This window comes from Megalobrama amblycephala, linkage group LG23 (genome assembly GCF_018812025.1).
Source record: "Megalobrama amblycephala isolate DHTTF-2021 linkage group LG23, ASM1881202v1, whole genome shotgun sequence".
In the NCBI taxonomy this organism is placed as follows: Eukaryota; Metazoa; Chordata; class Actinopteri; order Cypriniformes; family Xenocyprididae; genus Megalobrama; species Megalobrama amblycephala.
This window is the reverse complement of record NC_063066.1, coordinates 18,028,345-18,046,656: the sequence shown is the minus strand read 5'-3', so window position 1 is coordinate 18,046,656 and position 18,312 is coordinate 18,028,345. Positions and strand designations below refer to the sequence as shown.

General features: G+C 36.4%; 1 protein-coding gene across 2 annotated transcripts in view; it reads left to right on the top strand.

The window, feature by feature from the left end:
• ldb2a (LIM domain binding 2a) overlaps positions 1 to 18,312 on the top strand; it is a 68,165-nt gene that overhangs the window by 27,700 nt on the left and 22,153 nt on the right. The window lies entirely within an intron of this gene.

Below are 18,312 nucleotides of genomic sequence, written 5' to 3'. Positions count from 1 at the left end.
GTGCCCATATCTTCAAAGTAAATTCTCCTGTTGGAACCAAAAAGATGGGGTTTTACAGTATGACGCTGTATGAGACTTTTTTATGTTCCACAATGAACTTTGAATTCTCTGCAATAAGTTCTTTAGAATCTACTGTATGTACTGGTGCTTTAAAGAACCCAGAAACCTTCTTTCTTCTGTGATACACTGTAATAAAAAAAAGATATGTTTGTGAATGCTACAACTGTTTTTGTCCATGCTATAAAAGTGGGGTCCAGTTTTGTTTTGGACCACAGTAATTTCCTAGCCTGACTTCGTCATACTCATATTCTAGGCAGAATGTGAGTCTGATACTGCTCCATTGCACTTGAATTATGGGGCGTGTCTTAACCGAACCAGTAAAAAAAAAAAACTCTGCACTCAATTGGATAGACCTACAACCAATCAGAGCAACGCAGTAAGTGACGTATGTTGAACTTGTACTTAAACTTTTGCCGAATCCCGTTGGAAGGACGGCAAACACATCTTTCCCATCAACAAATGCCTTGATTGCGGTTCTTTGTTCGTCTTTTAAAATTAATGCGCTGTCGATTTCTTTTATTACAGACGTGATAGCGGAATCTAAACATCTTACTTCTCCAGCTGCAGTCATCGTTGGTGAAAACCAATTCAACCCAAGCGCTCTTTGATGACGTGGGTGGTTACGTAACCGCAGATAGCCTGTCCATCATCGATTAAAGCCCGCCCTGGCAATTTGATTGGCTCGGCCTTCTGGGAGCCGAGCATAATTACTCCACAATGGATCGAGTCCAGACCGAACTTCTTGTCCAAAAAATGTTGTGGGCGGGGTTCGGGCTGGCACCCAGGCTAGTAACTTCCACAAATGGACAGAAATTATTAAATTGTTGCCTTCCATGTTTTGTGCTTACAAATGTAAGATGCCAAAACGTTGCTAGTTATTGCAATAATTTAAGGAATAACTTAATCATTAATCATATTTGATACAGGCTTAAAAGGTAAAATTTGAGTATCAAATATGATCATGGTCAAGGTCAATTTTAAAAGCGACCTATCATGCCCCTTTTACAAGATGTAATATGAGTCTCTGGTGTCCCCAGAATGTGTCTGTGAAATTCCAGCTCAAAATACCCCACAGGGCTGGATCTCCCGATAACGTTGTCTCTTAGCACGCTGCGAAGGCTCTAAAGGAATACCTTAAATGAAGATATACCTTTTCTAGGCGTGTTCCCTGAACTATACCTTACGAAGTTGCTTAACTCTAATATAATAGAATACCATTATTTTAAATTATAATAATATTTCACAGTACTGCTGTTTTTTCTGTATGTTTGATATTCACCATGATGAGCTTGAGACATGATCACAGAGGGTTTTTTCACAGCCTACCTGACTGAAAGAGCTCATTAATATACAGGTCATTACAGGTCTTTAATGTGATTCTTTTGTCTTCTCAGGAGTGAATCACCCATTATTCATGATGATTCACGCCTCCACACATACTGTGTTTCTTGACAAAAAGTGTCTTACAAAAACGAAATCAATATATTGTTTTATATGAACGAGTAGGCAGGATACTTTTTACGACATTTTGAAGTAAAAACTCCAATACCCAGAAGTCTTGTAAACACAGATTTAATATATTTTTTTGGCCTTATTTCAGTGACTTAAGTTTTTGGTTTTTTCAATAACCACGCATAAACGTTATTCCTTCAAAAACACAAACATGTACATACATGTTCCTCACATATTATGGTAGCCTAGTTTGTGCTGAATACAGTTTAATGACACTTTTGTCATTTATATGTTTATGAACAACTGAAAAAAGCACAAATGTCAGGGCATGTCAAAACTTCTCCAGGCCCCAAATCAGCCTCAGACTCCAGAGGGTTAAGGTATATCTTCTTAAGTGCGACGTTACAAGGTGGTGTCCATGGCGGTGGTGCTGAATTGGTTGATATCGATGACTTGAGAATCAATAATTCTCTCTGTGCAGGGCTGCTTCACTTAATGTGAGAAAGCGGTGGTCTTTATAAAAGAATCACTTCAGAAGTAGAAATGGCATTTATCAGGACTCATTGGATCTAAAAAAAAAATCCAAATTGCAAACTAAATCTATATTGTAATTTATCTATATTCCAAGGGCTCTAAATTCTAGCTGAGCCCTCTTAAAGGCGACAGATATTTTAGAACATTATTTTAGAACATATTAATTATTTGGAGACGTGTCATGAAGCTGACAGATATGTAGGTATCACGTTTATATTGTTTTTCCTTTTTTATTCAAAATATTCACAAACTTGTTAACTATATCATGAATTTTATGATATATTCCGATTGTAAAATATGTGGAAGTGAATGTGTTTTGCCACGTGATGAGTTGGTTCAGAGCTACTGGATTTACATAGATGTAGCCGGTGAACTGGGAGAAGAATAGAGTAAACTTTATTGTTTCATACGCAATGTGTATCTGATATGAACAAAACAAACGTCAAATTATATAATTGAAAGGGTTATTGTTGCAGCTTCTGTAGACATCAGTGTATGGAATTAGATTTTTAACAATCTATAAATGTGTATTTAAATGTCTGAAACCTAAAATAAACCTGATGTGGTTGAAAACACTGAATAGTTGTGATATATGACAAGAACTGAGCGCGTCTGTCTCTAGCTCAGCGCCAAAGCACATTTGAATTTAGCAGTGAATCTTTGCATTTTATTCTTTGCCATTTATCCTAATTGAATGTATTACAACAAGAATTATATTCATATAGACTGTCAACATTGATAAGGTATAAGAGTGTTCCAGACCAACCTTACGAACTAATGACTTACAGAAGGTATACTTAACTAAGACCCTTTCGGGAAACACACACTAATGTTAAGGTACAGCTTAAGGTATAATTTGAGAACAACGTAGAGTTAAGAAGGTTTTGAGAAATCCAGCCCAGATCATTTATTATATCTTGTCAAATTTATGTGTCCCTTTAAAGGCAAATGCTTTTAGAATGCAACTGGACATTTCTAAATGGTTAGTGGATAAATGTATGTAGTTGCTGTGGAGTTGATTCAACTCATCGACTAGCATGTGCCGTCATGTTAATCTTTTGTGCAAATCCAGCATTGAATTGACCCTCGTTTGTGAAGCAGTCCGGTGTAAAATGAAGGCATGGCAACAACACTCTACTACAACAACTCTTCCTCTTCTCTAAAGCAGCCCAACATGGCCTCACCCCCTTTGTTGCATGTTCCCGGGGACAGGGTTTATGTAAATTTTGGGGTTTGTAATGTCACCAACGTTGGAAGGATCTTGTTGTAGCGAATTCAGCAAATTCTTTAAAAGAAAATATCTTCCTTTGCATTGAACTTTGAGCATCGTAACTTTGCAGACGTTTTTTATTCTCTAACAGCAACATTACACATTAACTAAAGTTAAAAAAGTGAAATAATAATCAAGGTCTCCTTTAAATGATTTAGCACCTTAAAAATAACATGAATGCTGACCAAAATGCTGCATAACATAGGATAGAGCAAAAAAAAAAAAGAAAGAAAGAAAGAAAAATATATAATAATAATTAAGCATAATACAAAGCAACACTGGGCAGAGAAATAACAACTAAGAAAATACTAAAATAACCAAGTTATGAATAAGCCTGAGAGAAAAGATACTTTTTAAGAGATGCTTTAAATGCAGATAGTGTTTGGGAACATCTTATAGAGAAAGGTGAGGTATTCCAAAGCTTTGGTGCACGTACTGAAATTTTCAATCACGATTTTGGACCAGTTAGCAGCAGAATGGAGGCTCAAAAGGTCTGATATTTAAGTAGGAGCAAGTCCAAGCAGGACTTTAAATACAAAAACTAAAGTCTTAAAATTGAAGAGTTTGGTTCCAAAACGCGATAAACGCCATTTTCAAAAAAATCGAGTTTCCGCCAAAATCAGTATTGTATATGGTCAGTATTGAAAAGTCATTTATTAATTTTGCGCAAAATGCGATATCCGTTGTGTTATTCTGTCATGTTCCCTCCCTTTCTTTCCAAAATGCGACAAACGCCAGTCTCCTTTTTCTCCAAAACGCGATATATCCTCTCTCAACCAATCACATCGCACCATTCCACCCACTGTAAACACTGAAGGCTTTTTAAAAAGCCGATTTTAATAACAATGTACTTGGCAAATGTGTTTATTTAACAGTGCGGTGGCGCAAGATACTCTTTAATCGGTAATGACAAATAATTTATAACATTAACAAGATGACCCGTTGAATTCATTTTGGGAGCGACGGCTGAATGTATTTTTAGTAAAAATGTCTGTACATAAGATAAATATTGGCAAAGTTTAGTCTCTGTCATATATGTGTGAATCAACTTACTTTGTTGTGTATTTTCAATTTGAAAAATAACTTTTATATTGATGGATTAATTGCATTTTGAAAAAAAAGTATCATGGATTTATTGCATTTTGGGGGAAAAAAATAACATGTTTTTATAATAAACTTTTTAAAATCAAAATGTAGATTTGAACTTTTAATGTTTTTATAACCAAAAGATGCTATGTGAAAGTTTGAAACAGAAAATAGTGGTTTTCATCTTGCCACTTTCTTGGTAAAGAAAACACCTTTTTACTCAAATTAATCAAAATGGAATTATTGCATTTTGGAACCAAACTTCAATTGATTCTGAATTACACCAGCAGCCAATGATGAAGAGCTACGATAGATTAGAAATACCAGTTGTAAACGCAAAAGTGAGAACTGTTTAATTCCAGCATAATGTGTTACAGTAATCAAGCCTTAGAGATTAATTTATGAATAACAGTCATCAGGCTTTTGAGGAACGTTTATTTGTTTATCTCTCAATCATCATTGTTTTGCATTGCATTATATGTTATGCCCCCCACAAAAAAAACTACATAAAACTAAGCATTTAATATCATCCTACTAAAACATATTATTGTGAGATATAGAATGACAATTGATATTTTATATGCATTTTATGTAAGGAGTCAGCTATACTTTTACAAATATCTCATTGATTTACATTATTAGAATATCTCATTATTAGAATATTAGAACTTCACCTTACTGTAAATATCAGCAACTGCAGCAAATTGCATTTTAGCAAAGTTTGGACGTGAATAAAATTGAGGTGTTTTTTTTCTCTTTGAATATGAGCACTATAAAGGTCTAAAGGTTCAATAAACTGTTTGATTTAAAAAATATATATATTTTTCTGATTATTTCATATGTCAGGCTTTACAATGTTTTTCACTTCCAAAACTTTGCCCCATATATTGCCATACTGAAACTAAGATTTCAGCCGTCTCTTGTTGAATCACTGTTTTCAAGTTGATGGAGGATAGACATTTCGATAAATCGTATCTGGAAGATGATGGGAAGTTATACTGGTTGATACGGTTGTGGTGGCATCCATCCGGGAGCCCTCAAGGAAGTATGTCCCCCAAGCGCATGCAGTGTATCTGAGAGAGAGAGTGGGACAAGCCAGCCTCTCCTGAATTATGGATGGAGGGGAAGGGGGGATGTGTGGATCAGGACTCATGGGAAAAGCACAGCACACATTCAGACACACACACAGAGGCAGTGGTGTGAGGCCAAGCGTGTTGTGAGGGCGGTTGTGGGTGAGTGGAGCTGTTCGCCTGTGTCTCGTTTTGGTGCGGATGTCTTCGGGGATTACTGCTGGAGAGGGGAGAACTCGGAATCTATCAGACAACCTCCCTCTCTCGCTCTCTACCCATCCTCCACATCAATGAGACCGAGATGTGATGAGTCAGAATATTCTCTGTGGTGTATCATAATCACAGCGCAATTCTTTTTTTTTTTTATCTGCTGGATCTGTTTTCTAATCAAGTCACCGTAGCACAGATCATTTATGACACTGAGCTCAAAAAATAACACATTGAGATATGACCAAGAGTTTTTTTTAGTAGTTCATGTCAATTTTAAATTAGGTCAACGTTTACTTATTCTCTTGCGTGCCAAACCTATATGCTGTTATGTTTTCAGTGGAACACAAAAAAAGAATTTTTAAAGAATTATGTAGTTCTTGTTATATGTCAGTTCATAGTGATCATATTGAGTCTGCCAAGCTCCAAAAAAGCAATAAGCATAATAAAAGTATCATAAAAGTTGTCGATATGACCGAGAAAAAAAAAAAAAGTCAGACTCACCAGCAGGAAGACCAACCTAATTTAGGGTTTGGGTGCCCAGGCACTCCATACAGACATTTTGAGCATAACCATATGCTTGTTCACCCTGTCGACCGTCGACCATGTAGATGTTATCATTTCATGTTTTCTCTAAAAAAATTTTTTTGAGTGCATTGATCTCTGAGATCAATGCACTTTGACAAAAGTTTGAGAGATAGGGAGAAAAGAAGGAAGAGAGAGAAAGAGGGATTGAATTAAAGTTTTATGAAAGATTAATATTTCATATTCTGGGCACTGAATTCCACACTAGTGCCGTGTGTGTGCGTGTGTGTGTGTGTGTGTGTGTGTGTGTAGTATATACAATTAGTAAATGAAAATGGTGGCATATAGAATTTTGTCTAAGAAGTGCTTTTGACTTTGGGTGCTGAGTTACATTATGGTATAAAAGCCTGGTATTGATGTTGTTTTATTTTTAATTTTAGTATTGACTAAACTATTTTTGACATCCCTAGAACATTTCAAATTGCATATTGCAAACAGCAGAATTATTTTAAACAGAGGGTAACAGTTGCTTGAACTGGAAACTAGCAAATGATCAGCTGGATAGAAAAGCACTACACAATCTTTTGACAAATCATTCTCTCTGGTATATATTATTATTCCAGTTTCACCTTGCCAAGTTATCCTCTGAGAGAGGCAGACAGTATATTTTTCACATCTCTATTTGAATCGATAACTAATCGTTACCTATTCATAACTCACGCTTTCATTCTAACTGTTGTCCCACCAGAGAGGGTAAAACACGGAGTCATGGGAGCTGCTTTTGCATTTTAGGCTGGGAATATGTGTATGTGTGTGAGAGATAGAGAAAGAAAGAGAGAGAATGTAAGTGTGGGTTGTGTTTTGGAATGGAGCGATTGTCCCCAGAGAGATAATTACTGACAAGGAAGGGCAGGGCGAGAGCTGTTCTTCTCTTTTTTTCTTTTTTTTTTATCCTTTTTTTAAAACCACATTCTTTTTGGAACCCTGACTGTGAGTGTCTCGCGCCAAATAAAATCTTGGATGCTTCTCACAGTCAGTCAATATTGAAGTCGAATAAGTAAAACCGCCGTTGTGGTGTTTGATAAGTTCACTGTTGCGTCGAGCTTTGACACCCTTTCTTCGCTTTTACTCGCTTACACGTTTGTTGCTACGACCTCGTAAGTTCTTACGGCACACTTTATAAATAACAAGCTATTTGTAATAGTGGAAATAAAGTTTAGCTCGCTCAGCAGGCAAGATTGTGCACTTCTTGGCCTGCTGTTTGGAAAGTCACAGTGTGACCTAAAAAAAACTGGGTGCAATATTCCCTTTCCATAATGCTGAAGCACAATTAATGATGCTTCTGTTGCAGTTCTTTTCAGCATTTTCTCAGTTCTAAAAATATTCACCTGTTTTTTAATGGGATCTCACCTGGGGAAAGCCAGCCAGCCACTGGAGGTTCGTTCCAAAACCTACTGAACTGAGTCTACTTTTTGAGGCAGCATCCTAAATTAAATGAAACGTCGGCAGCAACTCTGTTCATCATATAACGAGTGCTCCTCACTCAAAATACACAGGAGGCTATACTCACTTTTGATTTGAATACAGGGAAGGAATGATATAATATTCTAAGATGCATAAACATATATACACACAGAAACAAACAAATATGGGATAAAATATATTTTATATTTTTATAAAAAATATAAACAATATTAATATAAAATAAAATTGATCCAAAACCATAGTAAAGACCTGTACATTGTTTTTAAAAAATCTATCTAAAATAAATGCTGTACTTTTGAGCTTTCTATTCACCAAAAAATCCTGGAAAAATGGCACTGTTTCCCACAAAAAAAAAAAAGGATCATGATCAATAGAAACTGGAGTAATGACTGCTGAAAATTCAGCTTTGCCGAAGAAATTAAGAATAAATAAATACATTTTGGAAAGTGTTAAAATAAAAAAGTTATTTAAAATTGTAATAGTCAACAATATTACTGTTTTACTGTATTTCTAATCAAAGAATTGCAGCATTGGTGAAGATAAGAGACTTTTTTCAAAAACAAAAATTCCTACCAACCCCAATTTTATTATATAATTTAATAGAAATTAATAGTTTGGGGTAAATAAACATTATTTTATTAATTATAATAATTATTTTAAACTATTTGTATTGATTACTTTTTAGTATTTAATTAAAGGTCCCGTTTTTCGTGTTTTTTTGAGGCTTTGATTGTGTTTATAGTGTGCAATATAACATGTGTTCATGTTTCGCGTGTAAAAAAAACAGTATTTTTCACATAATTTACTTATCTGTATACCGCTGTTTCCACTGTCATAAAAACGGGCTGATGACTTCCTTGTTCTATGAAGTCCCTCCTTCAGAAATACGTAACGAGTTCTGATTGTGCCAGCGGTTCCTGTGTTGTGATTCGACAGCAGCTTAGCGAACCTTGCCCGGAAAGGTCACGCCTCTTACCATAACGTGGAGATGCACGCGCTCAGTGTTAATGTAAACATGTCTTTAATTTTACCCTATCAATTTGAGCCGGAATCAGACCCGGTGATTGGACTGCGGGATGAAAATAACAGCGTTTCGACGACATGGCGACAAACACACTCTACAAACGCAACTCTTGTGTATTCCTGTGGGCGGAGGTTAGTCAAAAAACGGTTTTAGTGACGTCATTAAAGAAGGAAGTAGAGGGATGTAGTCCAAACTGGCCGTTCGATGTAGGCGACTTCTGTTAAATAAAATATCTCGCTTGGCATTGAACTTTGAGCTTTAAAATTTTACAGATTTTATTTATACTCTAACAACAACATTACACACTAACTAAAGTTTGAAACATGGGATCACGAAGAACGGGACCTTTAATTGTATTTATAGTCAACATTCTCTACCTTCATCCGCCATCTTGTATTTTTTTTTTTTCCACTGAATTTGTCACAGTGCCTTCTAGGATTGTCTTCACAGTGAAGAAGCGTCATAAACAAGTTACCTACATTTTGGAAGAGGCTTTGAATCAAAAGCGCACATATGATGCTTTAAAAGACAGCTCTATAGATTTCAGAACTGAGCGTGTAAGTTTTTAACCTTTCCAGGTGTTTTATAACATAGCTCTGTGGTTCCAGGTTTATAAAATTAAAAGTGATGAAGTATTGTTCAGGCTTAGCTTTCTGGAGGAAATTCACCTCTCTTTCCTTCTCACAATACATTTTTCCCAGCATGCTTTCTACTGCAGAGCACTGCATTTGCTCTATAATCATACCAGAGCAGGCCAAACCTGTGTGATTTTATTTCTTCTGTGTAACACAAAAAGGAAGAGTTATACTGGTCGAATTTTTCTATACAATCAGTTCCCATGAAAACTGAGACTTTAAAGCTTCAACAAAGAAGCAAAATCATTGTATAAGTGATACATATGACAGTGAGCTCCAGAGAGCTGGTAACCACTGTGACCGGCTGTGATTCATAGTGAATTTAATAACTGGATCGGTCTGATTCCTTTTTTTCTTTTTCTTTTTTGATTCATAAAAATGATCAGATTCAATAGGTTCTGATTGAAAAGAATCCGATTGAATGCAACAAGAGCATAATTATGTCAAAATTATCAGTGAATACAACTTAAATTTTAATCTGGGCGTCACATGAAGCTCTCATATGACTTCTGAGGACTTAGATAAATATAGTGCACAAGTTATATGAGCCAATTTTATTATACATTTATGGTGCTTTTGTGTCCTTTTTTGAAGCTTGAAAGCACCAGTCTCCATTTAGCGTAAATGCATGGATAAGAGCAACTGGTGGAAGTCTTCAGAATTTCTCCTTTTGTGTTCCACGGAAGACAGAAAGTCATATGGCTTTGGAACGACATGAGGGTGAGAAAATAATGGTTTTTATTTGAAGAAGAGAAAAGTTTGACCTTTGTTTTGCATGCAAAATCACTTCTGTCTGTCTTTTATTTACTTATGTTTTGCCTGTCTCTCTGCATAACCTTTCTGTCCACCCCTCTGTGTGTTTCACTGTCTTCCTCTGTCTTTCTCACCGTCTCCCCTCCGTCTGCTGTGCCACTTGAAACTAAACTCCTCTCTTGTCTTTTTGGCTGCGAGTGCTGGCATCCGTCCTGGAGCCTACGCACAGTGTGAATTAATGTGCCTAATTAACACGACGTTAATTATTTGTAAATTGCGTGTTTGGGTACACATTACTTGAGAGGCATATGTTGCACGACGTGTTAGCCGAAACAAGTGACTGCTTAATCCAATCTCTGGAGTGCTCGCTTCTGTAGATGGGCCAATCAGTCTGGAGTCCCCTCACAACATGCAAAAAGGAGCCACACATGCTCGTACAAAAAAGACACAGAAAAACATGTGGGTTATTGTCAGAATCCTGCTGAGACTAACTTTTATTTTAAAGAGAGACTGTTTGAAGTGCTCCCTCTAAAGGTAGCAAAGGAAAATCTATGTCCCACTAGGACTATTCACCATTTCTTTCTTACAGTATCTGGCACAAATGGTTATGAATACAGCATGAAAAAATAAACAAGTGTGCAATGGTGTCAGTATGAGTGGAGAAATTAAGCTTACCCTGAAAATGACCTAAGGAAATGAAGCTTACCCTGAAAATGACCTTGGTTATTACTGGCACAATATATTTCAGAGTTATAAGTTGGTCATTTGTGTGTACACAGTTGTTGAGGGTAACGCATTACAAGTAATGCAAATTATGTAATCAGATTACTTTTTTCAAGTAACTAGTAAAGTAACACATTACTTTTATATTTGCAACAATATATCCGAGTTACTTTTTCAAATAAGTAACGCAAGTTCCATTGTCCCATTTATTGACTGACATCTCTTTGGTCCCCCTGTTGAGAGAGATCAGGAGAAAAGGTTCAGAGGTGTTGTGTGTGGTGTGTAAACATGATGGTTTTTGTAGTTCTAGGCTAAATGTGAGCATCTATTCATCTTGCACAAAAACAGATTAAGTGTGCAATCACAAAATGAATAAAAACTGTGAAAAACTCAGAATCTTATGCCAACCTTGCAATGATTAAATATGTTACAATGTTAAAATATACGTGATGTATTTAATTTTTACTTTGATGATCCAGTTCAGCTATACTAAAAAGCAAAAATGACTTTAGGTAAACATCACATTTGTGTTTTCATTTTTTGTTTTTTCTGAAGTAAGTAAGGCTGCATCCGAAATCACATACGTCCCTACTATAAAGTAGGCAATAAACAGTATGTGACAAAAGAAGAATGTCCGAATTCACAGCACTCATGAAAGAGTAGGTAAAAAGAACCACTTCCGCCGAGATTCTGAACTGAAGTATGCATACGATGAACACTTTACCATCCCGTCAGGCCATCCAGAATCAATTTTTGAGCAAGTACATAACCAGCCAGTGTTCAAAACAATTTCCTTACCTTAGCCCTATTTCACAACGGTAAGCTTGTAATAATGTTTCCTAATTCGGATGGTACTGGTGGATTTCCACGGGAAATTCGAGCATGCATCCGTTCGTCTTTGCGTCATTACGTCACGTCTGTTCACATAAAGAAAGAGTCCCAGCTAGTAGGCTATATGGCATGTGGAGGATGCTGAGACAGATAATTTATAGCCTTTTCTTACAGCAGCTGCAATAATTAAACTTATTATTTTGATGGCGGATTGTAATCAATAAAGATCCAAATGACAATCATCAGTGACAACTGGAGATTCACCCATAGTCAAAAGCAAAAGACTTCGAACTGCGGAGTGGCTACAGAAATTGAAATCTACGGGTAATGCTAATACACACTAAATACACAGTCACTCAATGCTGATGTTGTTAACATTAACAATTTGAGAACAAAGTATAACACTAATAATAATTTACACTGTTTGACGTGATCCAAGCTAAGCAATCGTTAGAATTAATCACCAATGATAGAGTGATTTATTGTAATGCTTTTTTCTCAATTGGTCAAAACAAAAGAGGCAGACATGACACTTAATTGTTCAGATGACTTTTTCCAGTGAAAATTCTTATTTTGGTAATTCTTTCAAGACGTAGAATCTGTGATTCTGAAGTACAGTATCCACACCGATGGGGTGACTGACAGCAAACATTAGATTCATCTGCGCTGAGGAGCCATGCCGTTACACAACCCACGTAAAGATTATAATTCCGCATATAACTGCAATTGCAGGTTTCAAACAGAGATGGCAACAAAGAGGCAAAACTTACAGACTACAGCTTTAAAAAAACAATAAATCAAGCCCAGCCCAGGTGAGAAAAAGTAATGCAAAAGTAACATAACACATTCCTTTCCATAAAAAGTAACTAAGTAACACTGTTACTTTTTTGAGTAGTAACAAAATATTAACTTTTCCCAACACTGGGCTTTAAGTCTTAGTCCTATTTGTAAAATATCTACATTCTCTGTATTTGTCGCAGCGGAGGTCAATCCCTGGATGATATATTGGTATTTCTAGAAATTTTCATAAAAAAATGTCAGCAGTTGAAAACAAACAGAGGTCCTCTTGGCAATAGGTTACCATGTATTTATAGACTGGCAGTATGATGTTAAAACTGACCAAGTGGTTAAGGTTTGTTTGGTTAGCACAATCCAGTTAGTCCTGATAGCTTTCTCCAGGTATTACAAAGCTCCTTGTGTGTTCAAGCTGCCCTGGTACCACCATGCACAAACACACACGCTCGTCTGTTATTTTAGTGTGTCTGTGATTTTATGCCCCATGGTTAGGCATAGGAGCCGCTATGCCACAGTGCTCTAGAACTTTAGCAGGCAGTCAGGTGTGCCTGCAGAAACAACATCTCCCTTCAGCATGACACCCCTCGCTGTCACCCTACCTGTCAGCCTTTCATTTTGTATCTCTCTCACTTTCTTCCTCTCTCCGTCCCTCCCTGTAGTGCTTTATTTGCCTGTATTCTGTGCCATTTTTTTCATTCATGGGCATTTCATATTTATTTTCACTGTCCCTCCGAAGCGCTCTACCATTCTCTCTCTCGCACTCTCTCATTAACAGTCAGCTCTCGTCGTCGGCTCACTCTGTGTCTTAACCACTAGGGAGACCTTCATTTATACGCTCAAGCTAGGGCTCTCCCTCCATTCCTCCCTCCCCTCCTTCCTCTTCTTCCGTTTTTCTCACTCTCTCCTCCTGCCAAGTATTTATGTGTTGATTTAGTCATGCCAGACTTTAGCCAATTTAAGAAACAGGCCGCGTTTGCAGCTGTTTCATTTTCTCCTTCTGCCCGTGCAGTTTTAACCGGTGGCGGCAATGCCGTCTGTCTTAAGGGAAGCTGGGTAAATGAAGTTCTCTCTCTCTTTCCCTCCACCACCCCGTTCCGCTCCCTCAGGGCTGGTGGCACAAACATAATTTCTCTCAAAGGGGAGTTTGACTGTAAGATGGATTATTTCTGCCTGAAATCAGACGCTAAGCTGGATAAGGCTGCTCGTCCGTTCAGTTTCAATATTAAAATGATAAGTTAACACTGCAAAGCCACTCGCAAAATGTACAAGTTGTCTCTGCAGGCGTGTCTGCTACTTTCTTGGCCAAAGATGTCCAGCTAAATGTGCATTCAAATATTTTGTAAAACTTTTCAGTGCAGTGACTCAGACATATATATGTATATTCATTTTAATATGTTTTATTTGTGTATACACTACAATTCAAAGGGTCAGAAAGATTTTTTTTAAGCAATTGGTACTTTTAATTCAGCAATGATGCATTAAATTGATCAAAAGTGAGAGCAGAGATCCCAAAAATATTAAGCAGCACAACTGTTTTTAATATTGATAATAAGAAGAATTTTTTTCTTGAACATCAAATCAGTTTCTTAGAATGATTTCTGAAGGATTGTGTGACACTGAAGACTGGAGTAATGATGCTGAAAATTCACTTTGCCATCACAGGGATGAATTACATTTTAAAATATATTTTAAAAAATGTTATTATATTGTAATAGTGGTTCACAATATTACTTTTTTTTACTGTATTTTTGATCTAAAATGCAGCCTTTGTGAGCATAAGAGATGTCTTTGAACAGTAATGTGTAAAATATAATCTCTTATATGGAGAGAGAAAGAGAAAGTTTGTCTTACCCCATTTCTAAGTTAGTAAAGCTAACAAGATTTAGTCAAGTTTATGATTCTTGAATTATGTTTAAAGGGCACCTATTATGCAAAATTCACTTTTACATGGTGTTTGACCATAAATGTGTGTTGGCAGTGTGTGAGCAAAACCACCCTAGAATGAGAAAAATCCACCCAGTGGTTTTTTTACAATCTCAATAATTCATAAGCACTGTCTCAGAACGCCCTGTTCTAAGATTGCTCTCACTGTGACGTAGAATTGCGCTAAGCCCCACCCACGTGGTTTGATTGACAATCTGGTTTTGGCATAGACCCATCCTCCATTGTTTCAACGACAGCCGGTAATGTCTCCTAAGAAACATAAGTGTTCTGTTGTGGGATGTAATAATGAACATAGTAGTTTTCACTTACTTCCGACATCAGAGCCACTGAAAACGCAGTGGATGGATTTTATTTACGAAGGAAAGGCGCCACTCAAAATTCCAAAATACGTTTATGTTTGCGCGAATCATTTTTTGACTGACTGTTTTGAGAACGAGGGTCAATTCAAAGCAGGTCTTGCTTCAAAGTTAATCCTCAAGTGTGGATCGTTGCCTACTGTTCGCGATCCAACGTCACCTCCAGAAGAAGTAAGTGTATTTAATGTTTTTTGAGCAAATAGTCATTTCAGTCGATGTCAGCCAATTCAATAACAAATGCGTCTAAAGTTGTTGTCGTCGTCGTAGAATGTCTGTGTATATAATTTAAACCTTGTTTGTATAGTGTGTATCCACACGTATATATATTTTTTAAAGATATTGTATTCAAAACTGTGTATGTTTACTTAGCAAACGTTATCACAGTATTTGTGTTTGTAGTTTCAAAAAATTGCGCGAACGTTATCACAGTGTGTGTGTGTGTGTGTGTGTTGCACATCCATAATTGCAAAGGGGACGCGATTAAAACTCTATAAGTACATAAATGTATCAAATAACCATTCAGAGACGTCCTGCTCCATTCTCAATTGTGTTTCTTCTGCCGGAGTCTCTTCATCATCTGGGTCTGATTCCGGTTCAAACATGTACGGCTGAATGCCATACAAAACAGCGGGTCTCTCACTCTCAGCCATTCTGCTTCTACCCTCTGTTTATGGCCATAGGTATGCAAGTTACGCCCTCATCCAAAGGCAGGGCGGGGATATGCAGCTTATTTATATTTAAGGTGGTACACACCAAAACAGCTCTTTTTAAAACAGGCCCCAAAAATGACATTTTCAAATGGTTATAATAAATTAACTGTGGGGTATTTTGTGCTGAAACTTCACAAATACATTCTGGGGACACCCAAGACCAATATTACATCTTGTAAAAAGGGGCATAATAGGTGCCCTTTAATTTTCTTACTCTGTTGTCATTTATTTTGTTATTTTCTTTCTAAATTAGTGAGATATGTTAATGTTAAAAAACTTATATTAAGATATATTCAATATATAAATCTTACAATTTTGCTTCCCAATTAAATTTATTGTTGTTTAGATGTTTGTTATTATTGAAAACCATGATTTGAAACGATTTGTTGCAGGGTGTACTTTCTGGTTCAAGAGCATTTTTTTAGTGAAGCAATAATATAAGCAGAGAAAAAAAATTAACCATGCAGATATTCCTGAGGCCACTCATCCGGACAAGGGCTCTGTCTTTGTTTGTTCATTGTTAAACAACAACAAAAATGTTGCATAATTATCTCCAGCTGCAGGGAAGCAGAAGTATTCCAACTCAACTTTTTGAAAGACCTCAGGCAGGTTACTGTAAACACAGTTTGCAAAAACAAATTATCATACTTCATATCAGTTATGCTAATCATCAACAGTTGTTAACTCAATTCCTAGTCTTACCATCTCGCTGGTGAAGTGTGGTCACACCATGTGTGTTAAAGTAGGATCATTTCTGTCTGCCTGTTTATTAAAGGATTAGTCCACTTTCAAATAAACTTTTCCTGATAATTTACTCACCCCCATGTCATCCAAGATGTTCATGTCTTTCTTTCGTCAGTCGAAAAGAAATTAAGGCATTCTTCAAAACGCTTATGCTGTATGTCCTACGCCTTCCCTATTCAACTAACCGAACGAACGCAGCGCCAGTTCCATTTTTTTTCCGTAAGTAGAATAGGGAAGGCGTAGGACATACGGCGTAAGTTGTAAGTTGTATTTTTTTCCGAAAATGACCGATCGTTTCGATAGATAAGACCCTTATTCCTTGTCTGGTATCGTTTAAAGCCCTTTGAAGCTGCACTGAAACTGTAATTTTGACCTTCAACCATTTGGAGGCCATTAAAGTTTGGTTTTCATCAAAAGGTTTTCATCAAAAACCTTAATTTCTTTTCGACTGAAGAAAGAATGACATGAACATCTTGGATGTCATGGGGTTTGAGTAAATTATCAGGAAAATTTTATTTCAAAGTGGACTAATCCTTTAAGTCTATTTATTAGTTTTCTTTCTGCAACAGAAATTTTTCAGTGTTGCGTGAATGCTTCATGACAGCATCACAGAGCCCAGTTTTACTTTTAGGGGGCCAACTATATTATACCTCAAGTGTCTTATGTACCTATTTAAAGCACAGACATTTTTGAAGTAGACAACCAGATACCAACCAAAATTGAGTACAAAATGACATTAACCAAAAGAAAACGGCCATGATGAATTTTGAAATCTGCACTAGGAGTCCAATCCAGGAGTCTGCCACCCCAAAACCAAACATCCCATCTAATAGGGAACAACATTCTGACAAGGTTCTCTTATGAACAAACATTCTTCCAGTATGTTAATAGGATGTGCATTCAAAGTTACCTCGTACCACAAAATTGTTATTTGTGCATTGTTCATGGAACATTTTTCCCTAAACGTTTTAGTTGGACATTCGTTTATCAATTTTTGATAGTTTCTACTTATTTGGGAAGGTTGACGTATGCAACAATGTTCCCTTCCCATAATGTTTGCAAAATGATAAATACATTTGTAAAAAAATAAATAAATAAATAAATAAATTTAAAAAAAAAAGGACATTTTGAACTTTTAGAGAGCATTCAGAAATAGTTTTTTTTTTTTTTTGTCTAACTTAATGGGTATGTTAGCAAAACATAGAACATAATTTTTTTTAGCTGGGATACTATGAAAATGCTGCAATACTTACCATTAAAAACAGAAATGTATAATTAAAATGTGTGTGAGTTTAAACTATGATGTCAGATATTTGTGTACAATTTGTAGAAACTGAAAGAACTAAGAGCTTCAAGAAATGACTTGGATGTGGAGACCAACATCTTAAAGGTGCCATCGAACGTTTTTTTACAAGATGTAATATAAGTCTAAGGTGTCCCGTGAATGTGTCTGTGAAGTTTCAGCTCAAAATACCCCATAGATTTTTTTAATGAATTTTTTTAACTGCCTATTTTGGGGCATAATTAGAAATGCGCCGATTCATGTTGCGGCCCCTTTAAATGCTCACGCTCCCCGCCCCCGGAGCTTGCACTTGCCTTAAACAGTGCATAAACAAAGTTTACACAGCTAATATAACCCTCAAAATGGATCTTTACAAAGTGTTCGTCATGCATACTGAATGCATGCGTTGGATTATGTGAGTATTGTATTTATTTGGATGTTTACATTTGATTCTGAATGAATTTGAAGCTGTGCTCCATGGCTAACGGCTAATGCTACACTGTTGGAGAGATTTATAAAGAATGAAGTTGTGTTTATGAATTATACAGACTGCAAGTGTTTAATAATGAAAATAACGACAGTCTTGTCTCCGTGAACACAATAAGAAACAATGGTAACTTTAACCACATTTAACAGTACATTAGCAACATGCTAACGAAACATTTAGAAACAGTTTACAAATATCACTAAAAATATCATGTTATCATGGATCATGTCAGTTATTATCGCTCCATCTGCCATTTTTCGCTGTTGTCCTTGCTAGCTTACCTAGTCTGATTATTCAGCTGTGCACATCCAGACGTTCTGCCCTTGTCTAATGCTTTGA